The 26,271-nt window shown below is 42.6% G+C and overlaps 1 protein-coding gene across 1 annotated transcript in view; it reads right to left on the bottom strand.

The window, feature by feature from the left end:
- Nucleotides 1–26,271, bottom strand: part of ALK (ALK receptor tyrosine kinase) — a 673,529-nt gene that overhangs the window by 271,002 nt on the left and 376,256 nt on the right. The gene's annotated exons all lie outside the window — the stretch shown is intronic.

Below are 26,271 nucleotides of genomic sequence, written 5' to 3' on the forward strand. Positions count from 1 at the left end.
TATTGATAAGCTGTGGAAAGTGCTGCCCTGCTTGAGGTATGTTTCTCCATCCATAAGAAATGAAGACACTGTGTCACTTTTAGCTTTGCAGAGATCCCCAGGCTCCCTGCTTCTGGCTCCAGACCGAATAGATAGAAATATGAATATTAAAATCACAAATATGAATAAAACACACATGAACATAAACATGGTCATACATATAAAACATAAACACATATATGAATATGGTACCTGTCTTCTTCCTCTGATCTTGGGGGAAAGACAGTTCTCACTCCATAGTCCTTATTCAGAGTCAGCCTTATACTGTACACATGACTATAATGATCCTTATTTCGTGTAAAGTGTGTTGTAGCCTGAAGACAGCTCTCACATCCCTTGTCTGCCATGTGTCAAACAAGCTCCTTCCAGAAAAGCTAGGGCAGGTGCTGTCACCTGGGTGTGCATGTGGAAAGAGCCACGGACAGGTGGAGGACTTGCCTCCCTCGTGGGAGGCCACTGCGTTCTTTCCACTACCCTCTTACTCTCCGCTGACCTTTAGAGGATTTATTTTGTGCTCTAAGTCTCCACAGAACAGTTAGGAGTGAGTCATTTGCACATGCAAATCCATTTACACCACCAGGTTTTTTAGGGGCAAGGTTCCACCCTGAGCTCCCTAGGCTCAAGAGCTGCAGAGATTGTCAGATGTGAGCCCTTAAGCACAGCCTCGGTCTTCCTCAGTGCACAACTCTGTTGCCGAGACCAAGAAAGACCTAGGAGAGAGCTAATCAGGAGGCCCAGGGGACGCTTGAACACACTGGTCTGAAACTCCCTCTTTACCTGCTTGGTGATTTTGGGATTAATTAAATATCCCATTTTACCAAAGCTTTAGGGTGTTTTTGCTCTAGAAAGTTTCTTTTCTCTTAACTAAATTGAGGCCCATAAATGAGAAATACAGTGTATGAAATCTCTGGATGTCACACCATAAATCAGGCACGCAGCTTTGCAAATCTCCTTTAGGATAAATTGTAGCAATAAAGTGTTTGCATTTTCTCCATGTACTGTTTGGTGCAGGGGAACTGGGCCTTCTCTAATCCCTGGCACTTTGACTGCAGACCGTGGGGTAAGACAGGGGAATGTGAGGTGGGGTGGTTGTGGGCCCTGTGGGTCACCGGGTCTCTGCCCTTCGACCACCACCTAAAGGCAGGGGTGTTTCTGTTGGCAGTGACCTTGGGAGAAGTTAAGAAGGTGTGGACAGAGTCTTCTCAGGGGCAGAAGGCATAGGTTTAGATCAGGAGAAGGGACATGGGATTCTTGCGATGCAGTACAGAAAATTTTTGACCTAAAACACCATAGACACTTAACTAAAATTTGTTTTTTTTTCTAAACAGCCTTCTCATTCTCTTCAACCTGATGGTTCCTCAGTGTTTTACTCATTCAGTTAAATACTAAACAGCAGTTTAAAAAGAATGAATGAACTCTATACATTTCTTCAAAAAGAAAAATCCCCAAAATAATGCCAAGTAAAGAAACACAAGTTCCAAAAGATACATACAGTGTGATCAAAACAAGAATATGGATTGGCTATGCACACATTCATACATAGGCAAAATATAAAGTCTCATGTGGGATAACACTCAGCAACTTTAGGAGAATAATGGAGGAGTGGGGGAGGGCAAAGGGGAAATGGACCATGGCTTTACCTTTATTAAAAAGAGGGGGGGAAACCAAAGCAAATAGGGCAAAACGTTAACATTAATTTCAAGTGGTGGGTACATGGGTGTTTGTTATACTTGGTATATTATTTTCTGTATGTCTGCAATATTTCACAAATAAAAGTAAAATGTTACTTTAAAAAGAATAAAACTTATATGAAGAGGTGTGAAATGGTATTTTTTCCTTCAATTTGAATTTCCTGAGGTTGGGCATCTTTTCACAAATTTATTGACCATTCTACCTTCTTTTTTGTGAATTGCCTGTTCATATTCTTATTTTTCTTTTGTTGGTCTTTCGTGCTTTTTCTTCTTGAGCTAGAAAAACTCATGTAACAACTCCTTAAATAGACATAACTTAACCCCTCTCTTGTAAGTATTTTCAAAGTTTGCGGAGTTGTATGGAACTGTTTATCTCTAAACTAACAGGTCCCAAGTTGTCTGTTTATATTTCTTGTCTCTGCTTTTTACTGTTCCCTTGCCCGAGGGACATGTTGACGTTTCTTGCTGTTGTCAGTCAACCTACCCACTTCCTTTACATACCAGCCCAGAAGGGAGACCAGTCAGAACTGGAAGGAAAGCAGGAGTGGGGCTGCCTGGGACAGGCAGGAGCCCTACAGGCACTCTGTCTGCACACAGGTGGATGCAAAAGTGGGCAGTGCGGAAGCTCAATGAAGAGCCATCCATCATCTGGGAAATTGGAGGTGTCCTCAGCTAATCGCTTCTCAAACTTAAATGTGTGTATGAATCTCCTAAAGACCTTTTTAAAACACAGATTCTGATTTGGCAGGTCTGAGCCAGGCCTGAGATTCTGCTTTTCTAATGAGCTCCCAGGTGCTGCTGTTGCCGCCACTGCTGGGCAAGAGCCACACTTTGAACATCGAGGTCTTAAAGTGGGAAAAAGAGATTCGATGCGGTCCTTTGGGTCACCCCACATAGCACATGGGTGTATTCATCCAACAGGAGCCTGCACTCCTATGTCGGAGGATCAGCTACCCATTTAGTGAAGGGGAGGTCTTAGAGATAATTCTAGAACAGCTGGTGAGGAAACAGTGATTCATCCACGACACACAGCTGGGTAGTGGTAGATCTGGGCCGGAACTTGGATTCCTGATCTGTAGTTCAGTGCTTCAACTTTTACTATCTCATCATTTCCATCTTAGTAAGAAAAAAACTCCAGCAGTAAGAATTCACTGAATTGCCAATATAGTTGGTTTAAAGCAACTCCCCTGTAGATTAACCCCGATTTAAAATAGAAGAGCAATGGGGAAGGGAAAAAAATTGTTTCAGTCTTTATCATAACATTCCTACAAACTGCAAGCTCCCATAACAGACTTCACATATAATTTGATTTTACCAAAAATCAATTTATACGTACTATTTTATCAGCACACATTGCACAAATAAAGGCCCACCTTAACTGATTATTCTGTCCCTGCTGGGGTCCATGTCTTTCTTTAGCTTTCAAGAATCTCTGACTTTGGCAAAGAGATTTCTTTTGGATTCAATTTCTTCACCTAAAAATGGTCTTGGACGCACTGCCTCTAAGGTCTTTTCAGTTTTAATAGTTTTTGAATCTAAAGTTTTCTTCTTTGTATACCTTAAATATGGTTTTCTGGGACTCTTCTCCAGCTGTCATTTTTCTCTTTACATGGTTCACAGCTTTCCTGCCCAGAAGAGTGATAAGTAAAAGGAAGGACTATTGATACAATAGTTACTTTATATTCAGGAAAGAGGGTCAAGGTACTATTTAAAACCCAGTGACAGAATGACTTGTGTAGATTGATTTTCAAAGGCTCTTAAGCCTCAGTTCTCCCCACAAAGAAATAAATTAATTGCCCCACCTCCTACCTGCCTTAGAAGAAAGAATATGGTCAGGGCAGTGTGCCTGTTAGAAAACCTAATCAAGCCAATTGTGGCTTTCCCTTCCTGTCCGTGACCACAGACTCAAGTGGACAAAGCCTCAATCTTTAGAATAACTGCTGGGTAAATTCTGACCCATCACTGCCTCTTTCCCCTGAGACAGTCCTGGTTTGAGACCAGTATTGGAAATGAAAACCCCAGCAGCGTTAGAACATAAATGCTCTCTCTGGGCTTGGAAAGGTATCACTAGTGGTAGAAGATATACCCACTGGACGGCACGCCGTGAGTGCAGAAAATTGCCCTATGCTCAGGGCCTCGGTTTCATAAAAGGGAGGTGTTGGTCTACAAAATGTTTTAGTTTCTTAACCCTAGAAGTATACAGTTCAAAAATAGGACTTTGCATTTTAACAAGATTCTCAGGTGATTCACAGGCACATCCAGGTTTGAGAAGCCCCTGACCTCCAAATAACATTTTGTTTTTAATTGTGAAATATTTTCAACATATAGAAACACTTAGAGAAGGATGTCATACCCATGTACCCAAGTCAGTTTTATCAAATCATTAGTTGTTACCCTTTTTGCTTTAGATTTTGTTTAACGTAATAACATATATTTTAAGTTGAAGTCCCTCTATGTATTTCTTCTGAATCCTATCTTTTTTTCCCCCCCTCTCTTCATAGATGCAGTCACTATCTTGACTTCGGTGTTTTTCTATTTCATGAATGTTTTTATATTATTATTATGGGGGTAAATACTCAGACAGATAGGAAGGCAGATAGGTAGATAGATACATAAAAAGGCTTTGCCTACTTAGTAAGTTTTCTGTTGATCCATCTTTGTATTCCTGGGACAAATCATAATGGGTCATGTTTTATCTATAGCTATATGCTTTTTTAATACACTGCATTTAGTTGCTTGTGTATTTTATTTAGGATTTATGGTATTAAATGAGATTGGCCTAAAGTGTTCCTTTATTGTCAGTTTTGTTATCAAGAATATGCTGGCCATATTAAATGAGAAATAGTTGGTAAAAGATAGGATTATTTATCTGTTTCTTGGAGGAATAAAAAAGCTTGCCTATAAAACCGTCTGAATCTGGTGTCATATGCAGAATGTCGGAGGGGTTGATTATTGATTCTTTTTCATTAATGCATATCAGTTTATTAGGAGTTTCTATTTCTTCTTGAGTCAATGTTGCTAATTTATCTGTTTCTAGAAAATTATGCATTTCATCTAAGTTTTCAAATTTATTGACATAAAATTGTTTATTGAATTCATTTATTTTTAAAATTTTACTGTAGCTGTAGTTATTGCCTGGTTTTCCTTTTTCTTTTTTGTCTTATTTAAGTTTTTTATTTTTAAAGAACCAGCTTTTGTTAACTACTTTTTGTTACTTTTTTTCTTATATGCTTTTTAAGATTTTATTTATTTATTTGACAGAGAGAGACACAGCGAGAGAGGGAACACAAGTAGGGGGAGTGGGAGAGGGAGAAGCAGGCTTCCCACAGAGCAGGAAGCCCGACGTGGGGCTTGATCCCAGGACCCTGAGATCATGACCTGAGCTGAAGGCAGACGCCCAACAACTGACCCACCCAGGCGCCCTTATATGTTCCTTAAATTTAGTTAAATTTTATATTAGTAGCCTGTTGAATTGCATCTTGTAACTTTTTTTGGAAAGCATACAGACCTCAAAGTTCACTGTAGCTGCTTTCAAGTTTTGATTAGTACTTTGAATGTCTCTTGATTCTAAATATTTAGCAATTTCCACTGTGATTGTCTCTTTCATCTATGAGTTATTTAGGAGGACATTTTTATATTGGTATTGTTTTTAACTGTATTTTATTATTACCCCTAATTTTTATTTATTGTTTTTTGGAATATTTATTTTTTGGGGAATATAAGAAACAGCACAGAGGATCTTAGAGGAAGGGAGGGAAAACTGAATGGGAAGAAATCAGAGAGGGAGACAAACCATGAGAGGCTCTTAATGCTGGGAAACAAACTGCGGGTTGCTGGAGGGGAGGTGGGTGGGGGGATGGGGTAACTGGGTGATGGGCATTAAGGAGGGCATGTGATGTGATGAGCACTGAGTGTTATATGCAACTGATAAATTATTGAACACTACATCTGAAACTAATGATGTACTATATGTTGGCTAATTGAATTTAAATAAAAAAATAAAAATTTAAAAAATATATTACCTCTAATTTAATTGCACTGTGGTCAGAGGACATGATTTCTATGGCATCAGTGTTAATATATATTCCTCTGGATATAGAACATGGTATCTTTTTGTAATTGGGTTCATAATAAGATGTTGTAAGTTGATTTTGTTGTTCAAATCTATCCTTGCTGATTATTTTTCTGTTTCATTTTCAAATTTCTGATACAGGGGCTTTGTCAGTTCCTCTTTGTTTTTGGTCATCTTTCTTTTACTTTCTACCTAACGAGGCCATGTCATTAACTACATGAAAGCTTACTGCTGCTAGGTCTTCTTGCCAGATTCCCTTTTTACTACTTTGTTGTGTCCCTTACCAATATTATGAGTTTTTGTTGTAAGTTCCATTTTTCCGATGTTAATTTTTTTTGGTAACGTAGTAAATCTTTTTCCATCTCCTGATTTTCAACCTTTCTGTCTTGTTTTGTTTTTGTTTTAGGTATGTTTGGTTTTGTTTTAGGTATGCTTCTTAAAAGGAGTAGGTAGCTGCTGGTTCTCTTTTTAATTCAATATGAAAATCTATCTCTTAAATAGGGGAATTTATTCAATTTACCTTTTTTTGTGTGATTACTGATATATCTGACTTATTTCTACCAACTGCCATCATCTTTTTGATTTTTTTACATTTTCTTTCTTTTATTTTTCCCCTGGCTTTCTGTTAGCTCAATACCATACTATCCCACATTACTATCTACTACATTAACTTTATGATTTATACTATATTGACCATATATACTAGGTTAGTTTTTCCTTGGCTGATTTATACCTGAAGTTATAGATTAGCTTTCTCTTCTTTGAAACAGCCTTAAACTTTTACATACATACTTAACTATAATTTGTTTTGAGGAAAAACTAAATTGAATTTTTTTCAGTGTTTCCATCCCTCTCCCAAAACAACACAGAACTTAGCACGCCTTCTAAGTACCTGTTGCACATCACTTCCCATTTTGTTTTGTTCTCAAGAGTTTTAGTTTTACCTCATCAAATATCCTAAATTATTTCCTGTAATCAATGATTAATTATAACATTATAAAATCTACCAACATAGTTTAATCATTCCATGCTATCCCTATTGTTTCTTGTGTCCTGTACTTTCCCTCTAGATTTATTTTCCTTTTTGATGAAGTGCATCCTTTAATGTTCTTTTCATGAGAGTCTATGGATTGTAAACTCTCTTCTTATAATTCTGAAATTGTGTTCATCCTGCCTGATTTCTTTCTTTCTTTCTCTTTTTTTTAATAGGGTCCATGCCCAATGTGGAGCTCAAACTCATAACCCTGAGATCAAGAGTCTCACCAACTGAGCCAACCAGGCGCCCCACCCCCCACCTGACCTTTTTTCGTTTTTTTGGTTTTTGTTTATTAGGTTCAGTTAGCCAGCATATAGTACATCATAAGTTTTTTATGTAGTGTTTAATGATTCATTAGTTGCATATAAAACCCAGTGCTGATCACAACACATGCCCTCCTTAATACCCATCCACCAGTTACTCCATCTCCCCACCCCCCTCCCTTCTGTAACCCTCAGTTTGTTTCCCAGAGTCCAGAGTTTGTCTCCCTCTCTGATTTCTTCCCATTCCATTTTCCCTCCCTTCCCTTGTTGTCACTCACAGCAATGGACAGATCATCTAAGCAGAAGATCAACAAAGAAACAAGAGCTTTGAATGACACACTGGACCAGATGGACTTCATAGATATATACAGAACATTCCATCCTAAAACAACAGAATACTCATTACTCTCAACATACAGGTCATTACTCATTACATCTCAACAAATCAGGTCTTAACTGATACCAAAAGATTGAAATTATCCCCTGTGTATTTTCAGACCACAATGCCGTGAAACTGGAACTGAACCACAAGAAGAAATTTGGAAGGAACACAAACACTTGGAAGTTAAAGAGCATCTTTCTAAAGAATGACTGGGTCAACCAGGAAAGGAAAGAAGAAGAACTTAAACAATTCATGGAAACTAATGAGAATGAAAACACATCATGGTCCAAAACCTATGGGATACTGCAAAGGCGGGCCTAAGAGGGAAATACATAGCCATCCAAGCCTCTCTCAAAAAATTAGAAAAATCCCAAATGCACAAGCTAACCCTACACCTAAAGGACTTGGAGAAAGAACAGCAAATAAGGCCTGACCTTATTTCTTAATGATACTTCAGATGGCTTTCAAATTCTAGGTTGACAACTCCTTTTCCTCAGCACTTCAAAGATACCATGTCTCCTGTTTCCTGGTATCTTTTGTTGCTAATGAGAAGTTTGATGTTGTGCTGATTACATGTAATCTGTTTAAAAATATTCTTCCAGCTTTTTCATTTTTCTCTTTATTGTCCTTGATCCCCTCTACTTTCTTCTGACATCCTGCTAGACTAGGTAGGGCCCTCTCTATCTTCCTTGTCTCTAAACTGCTTTTTTCAGAAGTATAGAAAATCTCTTAGTCTCTGTCTGCTGCGTGCTGGGTGGATCCTTGAGTGTAACCATCTGATCCCTTAATTCTCCACGTGAACAAGACCATTCCAGAGTTCATCCCATCTATCAAGCTGTTAAATTTGACTGAAAGATTGATTTTTACTTGATGTTTAATGACTGTCTTTTTTATTTCCAGTATTTATAAGTCAGTTCCTTTCCATATTCCTGCCTCATTTAATACCAGCCAGCTTTTTTTTCCTGACTTGTGCTTCCTGACTTTTTAAACAGAAGCTTTTCTTCATGTATCTATTTGAGTAGACCGTAAATGTACTCATTCTAAAGCCCATTCAGACTGGTACAAAAACTTCTTTTAATGTGAGGAACATTCATGTCCTGATCATTGATTGTAGGCTTTCTTCTTAGAGTATCTTTACATTTTAGGATTTTGTACTTGAAGGCCAGGCTCCATCTGAGTGATGGTGTTTGTTAGCAGGCCCCCCCTTGCCGGCCAGGCTCACCCTCCCTTATCATGTTTGTGTTGCCCCTGCTGGCTCTTCCGTCAAGGCCAGAATCAGATCCAGTCCCTGGACACTTGGTTCAGTTCTAGGTCACAAGACATTGTCCATAGGACTGCAGCTTGCTAAAAACAGTGGCCTCAGTGGCACTTTTCAGTCTCCTTTTATGATCAGGAGAGCTTATTCCATGTCAACCCTGGCTCTAAGCACTGAACACTGAGTTCTCATCTTAGATGGTCACCTTTAGAACTATTTACCTCTGCAGGGCCCAATTCCTAGCTGTATGGACTGTTTTCTTCCCCAGAGCTCTTTAGGCCTGCAGCCTTGTCTACTAGTTTCCATTTCTGTTCTGGGTTTGAGAAATGGTGTCTGCATTTTTGAGCTCAGTTATGTCATTCCATACCCATGGCTTATGATATATTTAGAAGAGGGGAATGCAAAATACACAATCTCGCTCAAAGTCTTGATTTGCAGAGAATGGCCCTGGCACTGTCAGCAGGTTAATGGGGAATCCTGTGTTCTCAGACAGTTGGAGTTAGTATATATTATGTTATCACCTACCCTTTAGAATACAAGTACCAGAAGGACAAGGTCTGTTGTTCTCTATCATGCCATGCATTTCCAGGACCCAGGAGATTGTATGGCATGAAATGAGTGCTTCACAATGTTATAGAAAAAACAAAATAAGCTCCTCTGGACACTTTTCTGAACCTTTCTGATAATGTTCTTAGACTTACATTCAAACATCTACCCCCTGGTCCATAACTTCAGTGTTGTACATAAAGTCAGCACATTTTTAAGATCAATGACATCTTGAATCAGCCATTAACTGCAAGAGTCAGAGCTGCATAAGAGAGATATGGACATGCCCTGTTTTATCACAAAGGAGCAACATGGAAAATATTCCCTGATAAGTATCCTACCAGTAAATTAAAAACAATAAGCAAATACCTTCAAATTGCTTTCACAGTATGTTTTGTATGTCCTTCTCTTTGAATATTATTTATGAAGGATAATTTACTGATATTGTTGTTACCCCAAATTATATACCAAAGAAAATTAAAAGCACTACACAGGAGGAAAAAATGAATAGTAGCATTTAATTAAAACCAAAGTGGGTACAATCAATGCCTGTCTAATACAATAATGAGCTTAATTTAATTTTCATTTAGTGGAAAAAAAATGAAGCTTAAATCAACTGCCTATGGAATTAAATGACAGCAACTTTCAAAATGCAAGTTTTTCTGAAGCAGAGTCCTAAGAGAATAACAATGACTAAAAACAATGCCAGCTAACAGGTCCATATCCGTTTTCCAGTAGAGTTAGAGGGGATAGTTAATAGCAGGACGATGCATTTTTGAACTTCTGAAAAGCAGAATTAATTAAAAAGCAATGCTCTAACTTTCTGAACTTTGGAGTCATCAAAAAAGTAGACAAAAATTGGATTTCTAAGGATTGTCAGTTTGGAAATTTTGGCCTGAAAGGGACTGAAATAAACAGACTGCCACGTGGGGGAGCGTGAATGGCGGCCTCCCACCGGATCTCCGTGGCAAGCTCAGGGCGGCAAGTGAGGGTGGGAGGCGGGGACGGAACCCCAAACCCCGACAGCCTCTGTGGCTGTGATTGCATCTGCAGCTGCCGGAACAGGACTCAGGTTAGATAATGAGGTCGGGCTGTTTTCTCAAGTCCTGGCTTGGACGATGAGGAAAGGCGGCTGCACCCTGTTAAGACTGCTATTAATGAACTCCAGCTTCAGCTAAAGAAAGCACTCTACTTGAGATGGTTAAGCCGTGAAAATGTGAAATGGGAAGCAATGTGGCTTAGTGTTTGGAGCCCTGGATTCAAGGTCGAAACTCCTATCTCTGTGGCTTAACATTCTGTGACCTTGGGGCAACGCACTTAATCTCTTTGAGGCCGTTTCCTAATCTGTAAAATGGGGTTAGTGGTAGACGAGTCAAGGGATAAGGAGACATTTATTCAATGCCTGCTATGTACCAGTCACTGTACTAGGTATTAAAGATTATCTCCTTTCATTTCCTGCCCACTTACTGATCTAATTGTCATTTTACTCAGATAGAATTGGGGCCATAATGTGCGTCTGCCCCCATCCCCGCAGGCTGCATGCTATCTGTGCTTGCTTCTGGAGCTCAGCCCACGTTCAAAGGCAAGAGGGGCCCAGTGTGACTGGAGTTATTTTGGTCTCCTCTGCTCAGCTCATTTTCTTGCATTGTTATTTTTTTTCTGCCGGATGCTTCCACAACAGTTATACCCACATGCACACACACACAGACACATACCAACAGCCCTCCACATTCTGTCTGCCCTACTTAGACTCAACTTTATAGCAGCAAGGGTCATCTCATAGGCAGTTCTAGGTAATCCCAGGATAGTTCTTTGGATGAAGCAGGTGCTATTAATATATGCCTATGTAAATAATTAAACTAGCCTTCTCTTAGTTTTGCAGGCTGCTTTTTAGGCAACTGACAACTTCCTTTTATTTATTTCTTGATAATCTGTCACCATCCTGCATCAGGTTCCTAATTCCTATTACATAAGCTGTGTTTCATCCCGCTGTTGTATTCAGCAGAATGCTGGGGTCACTCCCTAACCCGCCAAATTGATACTCAGACACGGTGACTCACCAGCTCTCCTAAACATCTAATTAATCACAGCAGCACTGGGGCAGAATGGCACTACTTGAGGGGATGTCAAGCAGTTCCCCCAACATGACTGATCACATCAGAGCTGTAGGTTGGCTTGGGCCAAATAATACTAGTGAGAATCCAGATAGACTTCATGGTCGTATTTCATAAATTATGCTGAGGTTGGATGAAAAAGCAAAGAATGGAAAAAAATCATGTTTCACATTCTTTTCTTCATGATTTACTCATGATCTACATCTCCCATTTAGTAATGATGGTCTACGGGGAGAACTTCAAATTGTTCAGACTCATGGAGCCCCATGACCATGGAGTATGTTCACAGGGGGATGAAGACAGCAGAAGTGGGAGTACCAGGTGGGCTTAGGGAAAGTGAATTTAGTTGGCTGCTTTTGATCACAACCTGGTTCTCTTCCATCTGGGAAGGCGCTTGTCTTTGTCCAAGCTCATCACTTTGGTTTCAGGGAACAAAGGAGAGGAGTATCACTTTATTAGCCAACTCAACCCAAAGGATCACTGGGATCACTGGGGTAGTGAATGGAGCTCCAAGCTCCAAGAAGAAAGCCAAAAGACTAAAGACTTGCCAGAGGAGAACTCACAAATGGCCATCTTCACGATTTAAGGAAAAGTCCACTTAGAGAAGATTTAGAGATGAAGTATTAACTAGAGGTGAACTATGCAGATGAATATGCAAAGGAGATGAAAAAAGACCATAATTATTTATTTATGTTTATATCTTGTATTAGTCTGTGCATTTCTTAAAACAAGGTCTGTATCTTACTTTGATTTTTCTTTTTCTATCCCTAAGTCTTGGCATGATGCCTAGTCCTTAATAGATATTCAATAAATGACTAATTGAGCTAAATATTCCATATGTATAACCACCTCCAAAGATGTTATATTAATACAATGCTTGATCCTGCCCAAAATAACAGAGCATGACAAATATGTTATTTGGGGCATGATGGGGTGTGTCACAATGGACTCGAGAAGGATGGGTTAACTGAAGCCGGTGGAACTGGAGCCCAGAAGCTCATTCCAAGGGAGCTATCTCAGGTGCTGAGACTGGGAAAGGCCCAGGATCTGGTATGTGGAGGACATGCAGATAGACAGCTGGTTATGCAGGTGTTCTGAAAAGGATATGGCTCCACGGAAGAGAGAAACATGTCCGAAAGAAGATGAATTATACTGAAATACAGTTATCAAAAATAATAAAAAAGTTATGATATGGTAATATGTGTGCTTCTTTATTAATGCACTTAATAACTGTATCTCATGGCAGATCTAATAACATCTGTAAATTTGAAGGAGTGATGAGCTTAAATAGTATTTCAGGATGTCTGCAGCAACTGTAATGAGATTTGTGTTTGTGACAAAATCACAACTGCCTCTATTACTGCCACAGCAGTAGATTTATCACCTACATTCACAATTAAGGAAGTGCTCAATTTCCATTACAAGTAGTAAAAATAAAGATGCATTTTTTTCCATCCCAGTTCATAGACCTTTCAATTCCATCCATATCCTCTAAGGATCCATAGACACAGGATTAAGACCTCTGGTATAAGTGTTTGAGAAACATCATCTTATTTTATTCTTTTAACAATCTTATTTTTAATATTCCCATTTTATGGATGGGGAAATTAATGCTCAGAGAATTGAAGAAATATAACCAATGTCTTACACAGCTAGTAAGATATGTAGTGCTGATTCAAAGCTCCACTGGAATCAGGTTTTCCTGAATAATGAGCTAGTTTCTCCCCAGTGCCCAGAATAGGGCCAGGCCCATAGTATGTGCTCATTAAGTATTTGCTGAATGAATGAATGAATGAACGAATGAACTTCACTGGACTGAATGAAAGCCAAATCTGCCTACCTCAAAAGTCCATGCTCTTTCTACTCCCCTCATCCACTCTGTGCTATTATTAAAATGGGACATTTCTTCTTATTTACCCAGGAGGCAGGAACAAACAAGTTCAGTTCCCTGGTCTGCTAGACCCAACAGTTGAGCTTTGATTCTAACATTCATGCTGAATATGCATACCATGAGCAACATTATTCTATCAAAATTGGAAAACAATTCGACAAATTGAGGAGAGGAGCATCTCAGCAAGGAACACGAGTCCCTCTGGTTTCTCTTGGAAGCAGAGGAGCTTGTTTATGAAACAGGTTGTTACTTTCACTCAACATGTGTCCTTTAACTGACAAATTAGTTGGTGCCAGCAGGAGAGGAGAGAGGCAGGGACTACCAGGGGTGGGGATGTGGAGGACCCACGCACTGGGAGAGATACAATGTGCAAAAGAAAAGAAAAAAAGAAACACGGAAGGCCACCTTCTCATCTGAACAAACCAAATTTTTCTCAGGGGCTTTTCATAGATGTCTAATGTTCTTAACTAACCACACTTAATTTAATTATCTTAAAGGTGAACTGGATGCTGGAAATTCATTTACATAACAGCAATTCTAATGCTTATAAATTGCACAAGCAATTAAACCCTTAAGAACAAATGTATAGGCTGTAAATGAAATATCTACCTAATAGGATTAATCAAAAACTAATCATGAAAAATATCACCCTTGGCCTGACTGGAAGAATATGCGACAGTTACCATTCCAAATTACAGTATTGCAGGGTCTGTTTTAATTCTCAATCATATTAATTGGCAACACTATGCTTAATGTGTTTCCATAACCCCTTCCTTCTGATTCAGAAATTAATTTTTCTTTGGGCTATGTCTTCTTGCCCCAACTCATCGTCAACACTGTTAATCATTATTACAACTGTGCCTTCCATGGAAGACATGAGGCTCACCACTGGAGATGCTTCGAGAAATAAAACACAGTCCCTGCCCTCGAGGACAGAAGAGACAACAGTGCGAGATAGAGTTGCTTTAAAGGAGTGGGAGAGAGGCATTAGGAACGGGAAGAGAGACTCAGCGCCATAAGGCGAGACTCCACTTTGGCCTGGACTGTTCAGCTCTGGGTTTCTTTAGTTCCTGGCTCAGGGTGTGGCACATAGTAGGTGCTTAGCACAAGTTTCATGACTTCACCTTGGGCCAGTGGCTCTGCCTAATAAACATGAAACCGAGAGTACAGATCTTCTGTTCTTCTGTTCATAGAGGTTCTTCGAGATGATTTTTGAGGCCAGGTGTAACATCAACAGTGTGCTTGGCTGAGCTATGGAGGTGGCCCAAGGCTGTGTGGTTATGCAGATGCTTGTTGTGGATGAGATGTAGGTAAGTGTTCTGATTTTAAAAATCAACTTTGTAGTGGTAATACTGGCATAGATCCTTGGCCAAATTTTAAAACAGATTTCTAACCAGATGGTTTGGACGCATTTAGAAAAGAACGCAGGGATCACTGAAAAGACACAGTGGGTAAACTCAGAACGAGGCATGTAAGCCAATCTTGTTTCCTCTTCTGATAGGCCTGGCACATGGCAGGTTGGGGAATAATGCAGTAGAGAACACGCATCTCATTTCAGCCTTTGGTGTAGTCTCTCCTGCTATCCATTTGAGTAGTAAGATAGATGTGGATTAGTTGATAACAGTATTAAGGGGATTTATAGTTACTTGAGCGTCAACAGCAAAGGAGTATGGATTAATATCTCTCTGTCCACGGCTATGTCCTGCTGAAGGTTTTCATCCAATACTGGGATGAACACTGGAAGGCTTGCCAATCAGATTTCAGATGGCTTTCCCTCGGTGGCTCACTCCTGAGATTCTGGCAGCTCCAGTGGCCACGAGGACTCCTTTGGTCCAGGCCCTGGTGTCCCCTCATTCCAAAACTGTCCCAGCCAAGGCCAAATGCATATTCTATCAGAGAGTGAGTATTTTCTCCAGTTGTCCCATAATCCAATGAGCTGCCTTGGAAGGGCAGTGAGGGTCCCAGTTAGGACATTTTCTAGGAGGTCCCTGTATCAGTGAGACATTGACTAAGATGCTCTCTGAAGCTTTCCTACTTGCCCCTTCTTGTCTCATTATCTGAAGGAGCAGTGTATAGAGCAAAGAATATTAACTTTCAAAAAACAGAACTGACTTCACTCTTTACTGCACAAAGCACAGAGTGGGCCCTTAATAAATGTATTTCCCTTCTGTCTTCTAGCATCTAGGTGGATATTAAGGGGGCCGATCGAGGCTCCCTGAGAGGTGCCCTGCAGAGCCTCGGGACTTAGTGATGCAGCCCTCAGAGTCCCTCTTGGCGAGGCTATGACTGCCAGGATAAAACGGCCCGATGGTGAAGTAGCAGGTTCCTTCTACCTGTGAGGGCTTCTGACTCTGGCAGAGCAGAGGGGAGGCACTGGGGTGAATGCAGAGAGATACACGGGGCCTCCCACTAACTTGTGGAATGTTAGGCAGGTTTTTCAGTGTCTGGCACACTGTCCCAGGGTCTTCATATGAGGAATAAGAAGCCGAATCCCAACCTGATGTGTTTGGGGAGGGTTAGCTGAGATAAGGTATGTGAGATGGTCTGGATCAGAGCCCCTGGTACCTTGGAGATGCTGTATTAATGGCAGGTTTTAAAATTACTTATAGCAATGATAATGTAAAGAACAGTTGAAGCCTTTAGGTCTTCACACCTGGTATTAGTCCATTCAGGCTCTCTGTTAATGTGAGGGAGAGTACAGCTAGAAAACCTTGGTCAGCCCTTACAGGAGAAATATGTGATGAGGGGTGAAGGCTAATACTGCAGAGAGCTTGCAAAACAGAGGGTGTTTAGAGGGCTCACGAATTTGGAGCTCTGAGATCTGAAAAACCAGCAATGCTTCCCGCATTCACCATGGGCTGTGACTTTGGAATGAGGTGGTGAGTCCCAAAGGGGGTGGTGGGGAAGTGGGGGCTGAGCGTGGGTGCAGCATAGGCTGTTCTGCACAGGTCCTTCTGTGGTTACTGGCCCACCCCAGAACACAAAGGGGTGGGTTGGGCTAGCTGTTCCCTCAAGTCCTTCCCAGACCTAAAATCTCGGGATTCTGGGTATGCCTGGTCTTGCGACATGGCATTACAATGGGCCCTTCGGGGATCTTAATAATTTTGTCTCAAGGCTGAAATCTCAGGATCGACTCACTACCTAGTAAATTCCATGCTATTTTTAGAAGCTCAAAGCTCTTTAGAGAGAGAGTTTGTGTGTGTGTGTGTATGTGTGTGTAGAGTCTCATTCTGTGCTGTTAGACCTCAGTTGGAGCTATTTTTTCTTTCATCTGTTTATTCATTCTGTAAATACATTTTGCTCACCTACTATGGCAGACTCCATGCTTTACATCATATTCCCTAAGTTGCTAGCACATTCTCTACTGAAAAAAACAAGAAAGAAAAAGAAAATTCTTCTCATGTTTCTATTTTGCATGCTTAATTTAATGCACATCAAATAAGTTCATATTGCGGAGCTGGACTTAGGGAGTGGGCTCGATGTCTCATGCCCACGCCCAGATCTGCTCTCTGCCCTTCTCCTCCCTGTGTCGTGCCGCAGATGGGAGCTGCATGAGTGTGTCCCCAGCTTCCTTGTTTTTCGGCTTCTGGTTGGGTTTGGCCAACAGAGAGCCTCACAGGAGACTGGGGGGTGGGGCATGGATTTGGAGAATTTATTTCTCTACTTCCCCTGCTCTGGCATCATCAGTCTGTCCCTCCGCAGAGCTCATGCCCCCTCAAGGCTGACTTCTCTCTACAACTCTCTCTGGATGCTAGTAACCATGCCCCCTTTCCCCTTCAGAACTGGGGTAGCCATGGCCCGTGGTTACTGCCCCCGGCTACTGCTCTATCCCTGGTGGTTTCCTTACCCTGCCCACACCTTTAGTAAAGAATCTCCTTTCTTAAACGCACCTCAAAGTATCCAGTTTGAATCTGCCATCTCTTTCCTCCTGTGACCCCGAATGACAAAAATCATCTATTCCAATCTCCTCATTTTGACAGAGGGCAAAACTTAGGAAGTGACTTGCCCAAGGTCACTCAACTGCAGAAAGCCAGGTAACAAACTGAAGAAGGCCATGATGGGTTATATAGAGAATGAACCCAGATTTTCCTGTTTTCTGATGTTTAGTCTTTTTTTTTCCCCCTGAGCCCCTGGAAAATGCTGCCCGGGGTAACACAGTGTAATTAATTATGCTGGCACAGCCAATGAGTGGAGCTATGATTTAGCAAGTCTTCTAGAGATGCTGATAAATTAAATATAAAGCGCACATTCCAGTTTCGGTTAAGAGAATCCAAACCCAGTTGAGGAAAAGAGCACAACCTCACATACGCCTTTTAAAAGAGGGAAGCTTTATGTATTCCTGCTCTGAGATCCCCTGGCCTGCCAACACTCTTGCCAACATGCCTTCTCCACCAAGTGATGCCAGTTCCTTGCTCAGGAATCTACTGTGGCTCCACGTGTAGATCAAATGAAGTAACTTGGCTGAAGTATTTTAAAGAGCATAACATGCTTCACAAAATGCAAAACATTATAGGTACTAAACCTCCAAATATCTGATTTAAGGAGAACATATGCATATAAAAAGCCCTTTTGCTTATTACCTATTACATCAGATCCAAGCTCTTTAGGTAAAATTTTAAGGCTCTCTAAAAACTTACTGCCTTTACTCTCCAACTCCCTCACTTTTTCATTAAGGCAGTGTGGGGCAGAACGAATACAGCCCATCTCGATCAATCCTGGTTCAGGGTCACTGTGGACAGCTGTGCCCTGCACAAGGAGGCCATGTCTAAGGCATTCATATCACAGATGCTGTAGATCTTCATTTTTTTTTTTACAATAATATTCCAGAAGATGGTAGTAGAGTGGCTTGCTCTGTTAAAACTGGTATATTACAACAATTTTATAGCAGATGAAAGTAAAATATCTTGAGGAAGGGATGCCTTTTCCTTATATGACCCTCTCCTAGCTTTACAAAAAGCAGCTATGAATTTATGAAAGCTCTGTCCTGAACCCTGATTTCCTAATCTAATCAACTGGCACCCCTTAGAACAGAGATGACAAATATTTGCCATGGATCTCGCAACACTCTGTGCCCATGGCAGATGCCCGTAAGCCACCCTGACTCCCTTTTTCGCCAAACCTGGATGCAACCCACAACATGTCCTAGGCAAACCACAACCGACCAAAGAGGTCTGCCATCCTGGCTGACACCCATTTACCATCACTGCATTACGACCCCTCACACAGGGTTGTAAGGTTCTCAAGATGGCAAATTGACAGTGCCCGGAACGTGGTGATGATTGCCGCTACGTAAGGACACAAGACTGCCACCAGAGCTCTGGGAATGTTCTCCACATACTTGGGGTACCATTCCCTCTCTCGGCAATGCCTGGCTCCCGCCTCTCCACCAGCCTGTGCTTTGCCTCAAACATTGATGGAATGTGAACAGAGCCTTGGTCTGTGTCAGACATTTACGACCCGGAGCGGACCACGGCTCCCACCTTTACTCACATCCTCACTAACTCCAGGTCACTCGGCTCCCCTCTCTCCTCGGTAAGCCCAGCCCCGTGCTCTGTTGTTTTCTACTAATCAGCACTTGCTGGTGATTTGTAAGTTTTTGTAAAACTAATTATAACTCTTTCATGTGTGAGGCCCTGGATTTGCATCATGAAGGCAAATCTCCCAAAGAAAGAATCTTGTCTTCCCTTCAGGTTCAATATCCAGCTCCCATGGGAACTCCACAAACCACATTGTTTTGGTCACGTAAGGGGCCTTGAAAAATAAAGTACCGTCATTTGTTATAACTAGTCCCTCGTCACCTTTTTCATCTGAGGCTAAGAAAATGAATATAATCATAAAAGGATTATTACTCTCCTGGTCCAGAAAGTAAATTTAAATTTTTTTTCTCTCTTCTCAAGTCCGAAAAACACAAAACTAATTGAGGGCTCCTGATATCTTTACAATACGATCGCTTATAATAAGTAATAATAATATCAGTCAAAATACAATTTCTTACACTGTTACTATTAACTTCTTTAGGATTCATTTCTCTTTCCCCCCTTCTCATTTGGCCAAATGCATTTCAGTAAGTGCATATGGGAGCTGAGAGGATGATAAAGAATTATGGGTTTCAGTATTTATTCTATGCTCTCCTAATATTGCAGCTATATTCCTTCCAGATGAGATGGCATTTTGACTGTGGGTAATATGATTAATGTCCAAATACGGTTTCAAAGCATAGTGACCAGGTTGTGGGGGGAGAAGGAGATACTCTCCATCAAGTGAAAAGTTGTTTAGGCAAGGAAATGTTCATTGATATAAAATATGCAAAAAACAGAATAATTCTGAAATGAGACCCTTTCAGGAATTTGAAGGCTGAAGGGGCGGGGTATGGGTGTGGAGGGCCATGACACTGAAGGGGGATTCCTGAGGCTTTCTGCCTGATGTCTTCATCCGTACAGTGGGAATGCTGACTCGCGGTCTATGACACTTGTGTTGTCACAAGGACTGAAATCAGGATTACAGCTGTGCATGCTGTTACAGCTGTAGCAGGGAGCACCCTGCGACAGGGACGAGGGGCCCCTGGTCCAGCTTGGTCCCCCTTGCCACGCCACGGCCTTTAGCTCATTTGTCTGCCAAGAGCTGGGTTTTTTTCCTAATTTGCAAGAAGGAGTTGTTTGTGCTAGCAACTGCTGTGATTGAGTACGTAATGACATTATTATTCAGCCAAGGGTTTCCACTTTTTCCTAACGATGTCTACCCCTCCCACCCGTGGAGAGAACGTGGAGGGGGTCATCACTGTAATTGAAACAGTCCGAAGCAGTGGCACGAAGAGGCCAAGGACACCGAGAGCATGACACTCTGAAGCCGGAAGATCGCCTACCCCAAATACTCCCATTTTGCAGAAAACGAGTCTAAGACTCAGAGTAAATCCCCTCGCCTTCAAAAACAGGCTTATTGCTCTGTTCACAAAGCTGGCTGGTGGCGGCTGGCTTGGGAGCACTGAAGCGGGCATCCCCCCTTCCCAAGACATAGGCTGGGCACCCTGGTTTTGTGGCCCTTGAGAACGCCATACCCAGTGACTGCTCTGGACCTCCTTCCCAGGGGTGCCGACACCAGCTTTACAGACCCTTGGAGTTTGGATGCTTTCCTCAGCATGCATCTCCCTGACTCTGCTCCTCCCTCCGGCCTGACTCCTCGTCCACCCTATTCACAATTCTTGCTCAAGCTATAAATTCCAAATCCGGCTCTCTCCTTCCAACCGTCCTTCCTTCATGGGTGGTCTCAGCCATTCCCACAGGGAACCCTCGTCAGTGGAAGTTGATTCCCCCACCCTGGCCCATTTCTTCCTGACTGACTGACTGACTGACTGACAGGGTCCGCTGGGCTCCTCAGGTTCCATGGCAGCATCGCTCTCTTTCAAGACGCTCCTTCTCTTTTTATCCTTGCTAGCCGAGCAAACCTCTCCCTTCACACCATCTTCCCACTCCAGTGATTGATTTTCTTATTCATCTAATACCTGTCTCCACCTCGTCACCCTGTCACCATCCCTGAGGACATTTCAATATTCTACAAATCCCTGGACCTCACAGTGCCCGGACTTACTCTTGGCTGGTGTCCACTCCTGGTCAGCACCGCTCTCCTGGACCCTGCCTTTCCACACAGCAGCCCCTTGATCATAATTTCAGATTCAAAATTCCTCTGTGGCCTAACTTCTCTTTCTTCCAGAACCATCTCCTCGCCCTCATCATGACCTCGAGTCCCTGACTTCACATCCTCCTTGGATCCCTATTTCCCTCCCATGCAGCCTGGACCACACGGACATCGGTTCTCTCCATGCGCTTGCCCTCCTGAGGAAGCAGGTCTCTCTGGCCTGCTGCTGACCCTGTCTCACCCCATCCCTGTTGGGCAAATATGCCATTTGCTCTCTTCCTTCAGGTCACCACGAACCTCGGGCCGGCCCACTGGTCTCCTTACTCACACAGGGGCTCTGAATCCCAGCTGGATCCAGGGCTCCACCATTCTCCATTGTGTGCCTGCCTGCATTCCCTAGGACACCATCCCCAAACTCTTCGACTTTTCTGTGGTGTATTCGAAGCTTCTCACTGTTAGCACTTGCTCTGGTGTCCCCCCCCCTCAGGAGACAGCAGCCCCGCAGCTCCTTCTTCTCCACCCATTTCTTCCTGAAATCTCCTCCATCTTCTTATCCTGCCCTCTTGTTTCAAAAGGAGAAGGAGTCCCCAACTCATCCTTCCCAGCCATTCTAGATCCTTCCAGAACATTATTTCCTTCTCTTTTAATCCCTCTGTCCCCTGCTAAGTCTTTCTTCTCTCTCCCCCACTGATTCCTTCCAGTTTCTGCCATCATTCTCCTTCCTTTACCATCAAACTTCAATGTCTTATTCTTCATTCACTTGGTATTGTAGCCTCACTGCCATGCTCACAATGCTCGGAAGATGCTTGCTCTACCAGGGGTCGCCCCTTATCTCCCAACTGTCAAATCCAAAGGCTTTGGTCAACCGCTGTCATCCTCTAAAAGGCCCTTCTTGGAACTCTCTGACCCTTCCTTTCCGTGTCCCTAACTGGCCCTCTGCTCCTGCAGGTTCTGACCACACTTCCTTTGGCTTCTTTTCCATGACCCCCCAGAGTGCGTCCTCAGTACAATTCTATGCCCTCTTCTTCCTCCCTCCCTCAGAAAGCACATCCACTCCCAATGATCGCTTCTCTCCAGGACACTCCATTACATCTCCTATCTCAAGCTGTCTCTGGACTTCTTGCTAGCCCTTTAAAGATTTTTATTCTTGTTGTTATGGTAAAATATGTATAGCATAAAGTTTAGCATCCTAACTATTTTTTAGAGTATAGTTCACTGGCATTAAGTTTATTCACCTTGGTCTACAACCATCACCACCATCCATCTCCAGAACATTTTTCCTCTTGCAAAACTGAAGCTCTATACCCATTAAACAACACCCCGTGTCCTCCCACCCCAGCGCCTGGCAACCCACCATTCCACTTTCTGTCTCTATGAATTTGACCTCTCCTATAAGCGAGCTCATACAGTATTTGTACTTCTGTGACTGGCTTATTTCATTTAGCAAAACATCTTCAAGGTCTATGTAGGTTGTAGCATGTGTTAGAGTTTCCTTGCTTTTTAAGGCTGAATAATATTCCATTGGCATGTATGTGCCACATTTTGTTTATCCACTCATCCACTGATGGGCGCTTGTCAGTTAATAAATTTTTAATGAGCTTCTCTGTGCCAGGCCCTGAGATAGGCACTGGTATGCGCTGGAGAGTAAACAGACATCGTCTCTGTCCTTGTGAGCTTACAGTCCACGTGGCACCCTCATTACTGGGTGTGAGTTGCATCTCCCCTAATGGGGGTCTCTGGAGAGTATAGACCATATCCGGCTCCTGTGAAGTCCGAAACCTCTAACAGAGCCTTCTGCACAGAATTGGTGCCCAGTAAAAATTTGTTGAATGAGGGAATGAATGAACCCAATAAGCACTTGTGAATAAGATCAGTTTTATCAATACATACATTGAAATCCTTCTCTTGAAGTTTTGTCCCCAGAGAGTGTTTGCAGTAGAAGCTACCTCCAAACACAGCATGGATCACTCAAGTTTTTATTACTGAGAGATTCTTGTTACTCCATAAATCTTGCCCTCCCCAATGTAAATTGCCATTGAACAAGCAGAACAACGACATGGGCATTCTTTTTATCAAGGGCCTAGTATTAAGACAGATTAACTTGGAGGGAACAGCACCAGCCTGGGTATCTGCCCCATCCCTCATTCTTATTGTGATTAATGAGATGGGGCACACAATTTTTTTTCTATTCTGCCTGAAAACATATTGAGTTTATGCCTCGTCCCACATTGTTAAATATTGTCTTAGAATTACATTATCTCTTACACAGATGGATGGGCTTGATGCTGTGTGTACGGCTGCCGGTTCTCCTGAAGTGGAACCATGATTGGGAGGGAATCATTCAGCTGTGATTACAGCTGGAAAGCAGGCAGAGACCTCTAGTAAAACCAGAATATGCAGCTATGCGGTGAATTCAAAAACAAAGGATGCAGACCAAGAACCACAACAGTAAGAAGTAGACATGTCTTAATGGTGGGTGGCTAACTAACAATAATGTCATCGTGAAGAAGTAGAACCTTTAAGGGGTCAGGTCTTCATATTTGTAACCCAGGGGCCTTAGCACTGAGTAAGGACTCAATAAATATTTTTGAAATTAATGAATTTATATTTTTTCAGACTATTTTCATATTTACTATTTTATTCTTTGACCACCTGAGATGGGTAGGTAGTTAGTTATTATTCCCAATTTATAGGTGAAGAACCTGAGACACAAAGTGGCATGAGTCACTCAGATGACCTACCAGGGAGCTGCTGGGATTAGTAATCTGGCCTATTGAATTTATATCCAGGGACTGCTCTTCCACTTAATTCATTCATCTTTTCAACAAACGTTTGTTGAGCAACTAACATGTTCCAGGGTTCTGTACCTGACTGTGGGGGAAGGTTGGAGAGATGGAGAAGACATAATCTCTTTCCTTAGGGATATCACAATTTACAGAGGATACCATTATGAAAATAAATCACGACAACCAAGTTGCTAACAGCAAGAATAGAAGCATGGGCACCAGACTGTGGCACATGGAGGTCCGGGGGACTAACTGCTTGGTGAGGCTGGAAAGGCTTTAGAGAAGAGAGGGGATTTCAATCAGAGGAGTTTTCTAGATAGACGCAGTGGTTTAAGAATCCCAGCCCAGGGGCAGGTTCAAAGGCACAGAGATGTGAAGCAGCTTGCATATTCATGGAATTCCAGTCAGTGTGGCTGGAATGCAGGTGCAGGGGCCAGGGGTATCAGAGGACGAAGACTGGATAAGTAGCAGGGGCTAGATTCATTTAGCATTCAACTGACAAAATTTATGCAGCACCTTCCAAGTGCTGTGAAAGGCATTCAGTGCCACTGACCCAGGGGATATAATGAGAGAAACAAGGTCCCTACCCTCAAGGAGCTTTCCTTCTAGTGAGAGAGTTAGACAATGAACAAGGAACAAATACATTAATTATGGTGAGTAGTGCTAAAAGGAACTAAACAAAGTGCTGTGATACAGAAAACGGGCCACAGTAACCATTCCTGAGGTGGTCATGTCTCTGCTGAGACCTAAAAGATGAGCAAGAGATGATGGTGTAGAGCCAAGGAAAGGGTGTTCCGTTCTAGGGGAGCAGTAAGTGGAAGGGGCCTGTGGTTGGGAGACAAATGAACAGGGATTGTGGGGAGAGTGGTATGAGAGAGGGTCAGATATGTGGGCAAAGCCAGATGATACAGGGCTTTTGGTCAAGATTTCATTCTAAGACCAATGGGAAGTCATTCTAACGTTTTATAGTGAAATGACGTAGTTGGATTTGTATTTGTAAAGCTTACTCCAGCTGCTATGTAGGGAATGAAATAGAAGGGAGCAAAAGTGGAAGCACGAATCCTGCTGCGATTCAGGTGAGAGATGATGATGGCTTGGACCAGTGTGGTAGGAGAGAGAGGTATGTGGGTAAATATATATTTTGGAGGTAGAAGTGATGGCGCTTACTCTCTGAGTTGGGTGGGGGTGAGGGATGAAGGAGAAGATGAAGAAGAATCACAGCCTCGTGTAAGGCTTGGATAATGGGCTACTTCCCGAGATGGGGTGGGGGAAGCAGCCAGAGGTGACCTAACATGGAGAAACAGGAGGGACTTTGAGGCTTGGCAGCAAGATTGGGCTTGATCCCATAGGAAATGGGAAGCCACAGAATGATGCTGAGCAGAGCAATCTGGTTGGACTGGTACTTTAGGAGGTTGTTTTGACAGCTGGCTGGAGAGCAGAAGCAAGGAGCCTGGAAGCATAGAGGTGAGTCAAGGTGACTGATTGTAATGGTCAAGAGAAGAGGTGATGAGGACCTGAAGCAGGGCAGAGACCCCAGGCTGCTCATGATCTGCTGACACCCCACGTATCCAGCTCTGTTAGGATTATGAAGCAAAATGTGGTTCCCATCTGGGAGGGCTCAGTAATTGGACCAGGGTAAGGAAAGCCAGCTGGGCTGAGAGTAACTCTGAAACCTTTGGGGCCTCTTGATGGGGCATGACTTGGGAGCTGCCAGGCTGCTTGGTGGTTCTCAGGGTGGGAAGGCTGATGAATTCCCTACTGGGTGGGACATCCTGATGGCAGTTTTCCAATCTTCTTGGGGTGCCCAGGCCTCACGCAGTCCTCAGCATAGCTTCCCAGGACTATCAGGAAGGGGAAAGCTGTCCAGGGAGTTTCCGTTACCACAGAGCCAGGCAGGTGGCTTCTCCTCTCTGTTTACACATATATGCCAGGTTTTTCTCAGTAGAATCTTGGGGGCATCAACAGCTCTAGAACAAATGTGCTGTCTAGAGATGATTGAACTTGGGGGCAGTGAGTTCCCTGTCATAAAAATTTAAATAGACTGACAACCACTTGGCAGGGGCTTCGAATACCAGCTGGAAGGTGTACTAAATGTGCTAAAGGTCTCCTTCTTGCCAGAGCTTCCAGTTCCTCTTTGGTTCTGATGGGCTGGGGAGGAGCTCTGTGTTAGATCAGGCACTCCTGACATGACTGGAATTCCATTCTGAGTGAAAGAACTGGAAAGGACATTGGAACGGGGCCCTCTGCTGCCTACTCCCTGTCTGTGGTGACTGAGGGCTTCAGGGAGTTACTTCATAAGGACAAATGGGTGCAGGGCAAGCCAGGGCTGACAGCAGCCATGTCCCACATCAGAGCACTCATGTGGTGGCAGAGAAATCATCATTCTAAGAGGACAACTCCAGCACTGCTCAGCTCTTCCTATAACATAAGACCGCCAAGGGGTACGATAACATCCCTAAAGAGAACACAACGAAAGGTCGAGAAGATTTCAAACTCATACGAGGGCAGATTAATTGGAAAAAAAAAAAAAAAGTAACATTTATTTGGTTCAGCAGCCAGCAGCA

Source organism: Phoca vitulina, unplaced genomic scaffold, assembly GCF_004348235.1.
Source record: "Phoca vitulina isolate PV1807 unplaced genomic scaffold, GSC_HSeal_1.0 scaffold63, whole genome shotgun sequence".
Lineage (NCBI taxonomy): Eukaryota > Metazoa > Chordata > Mammalia > Carnivora > Phocidae > Phoca > Phoca vitulina.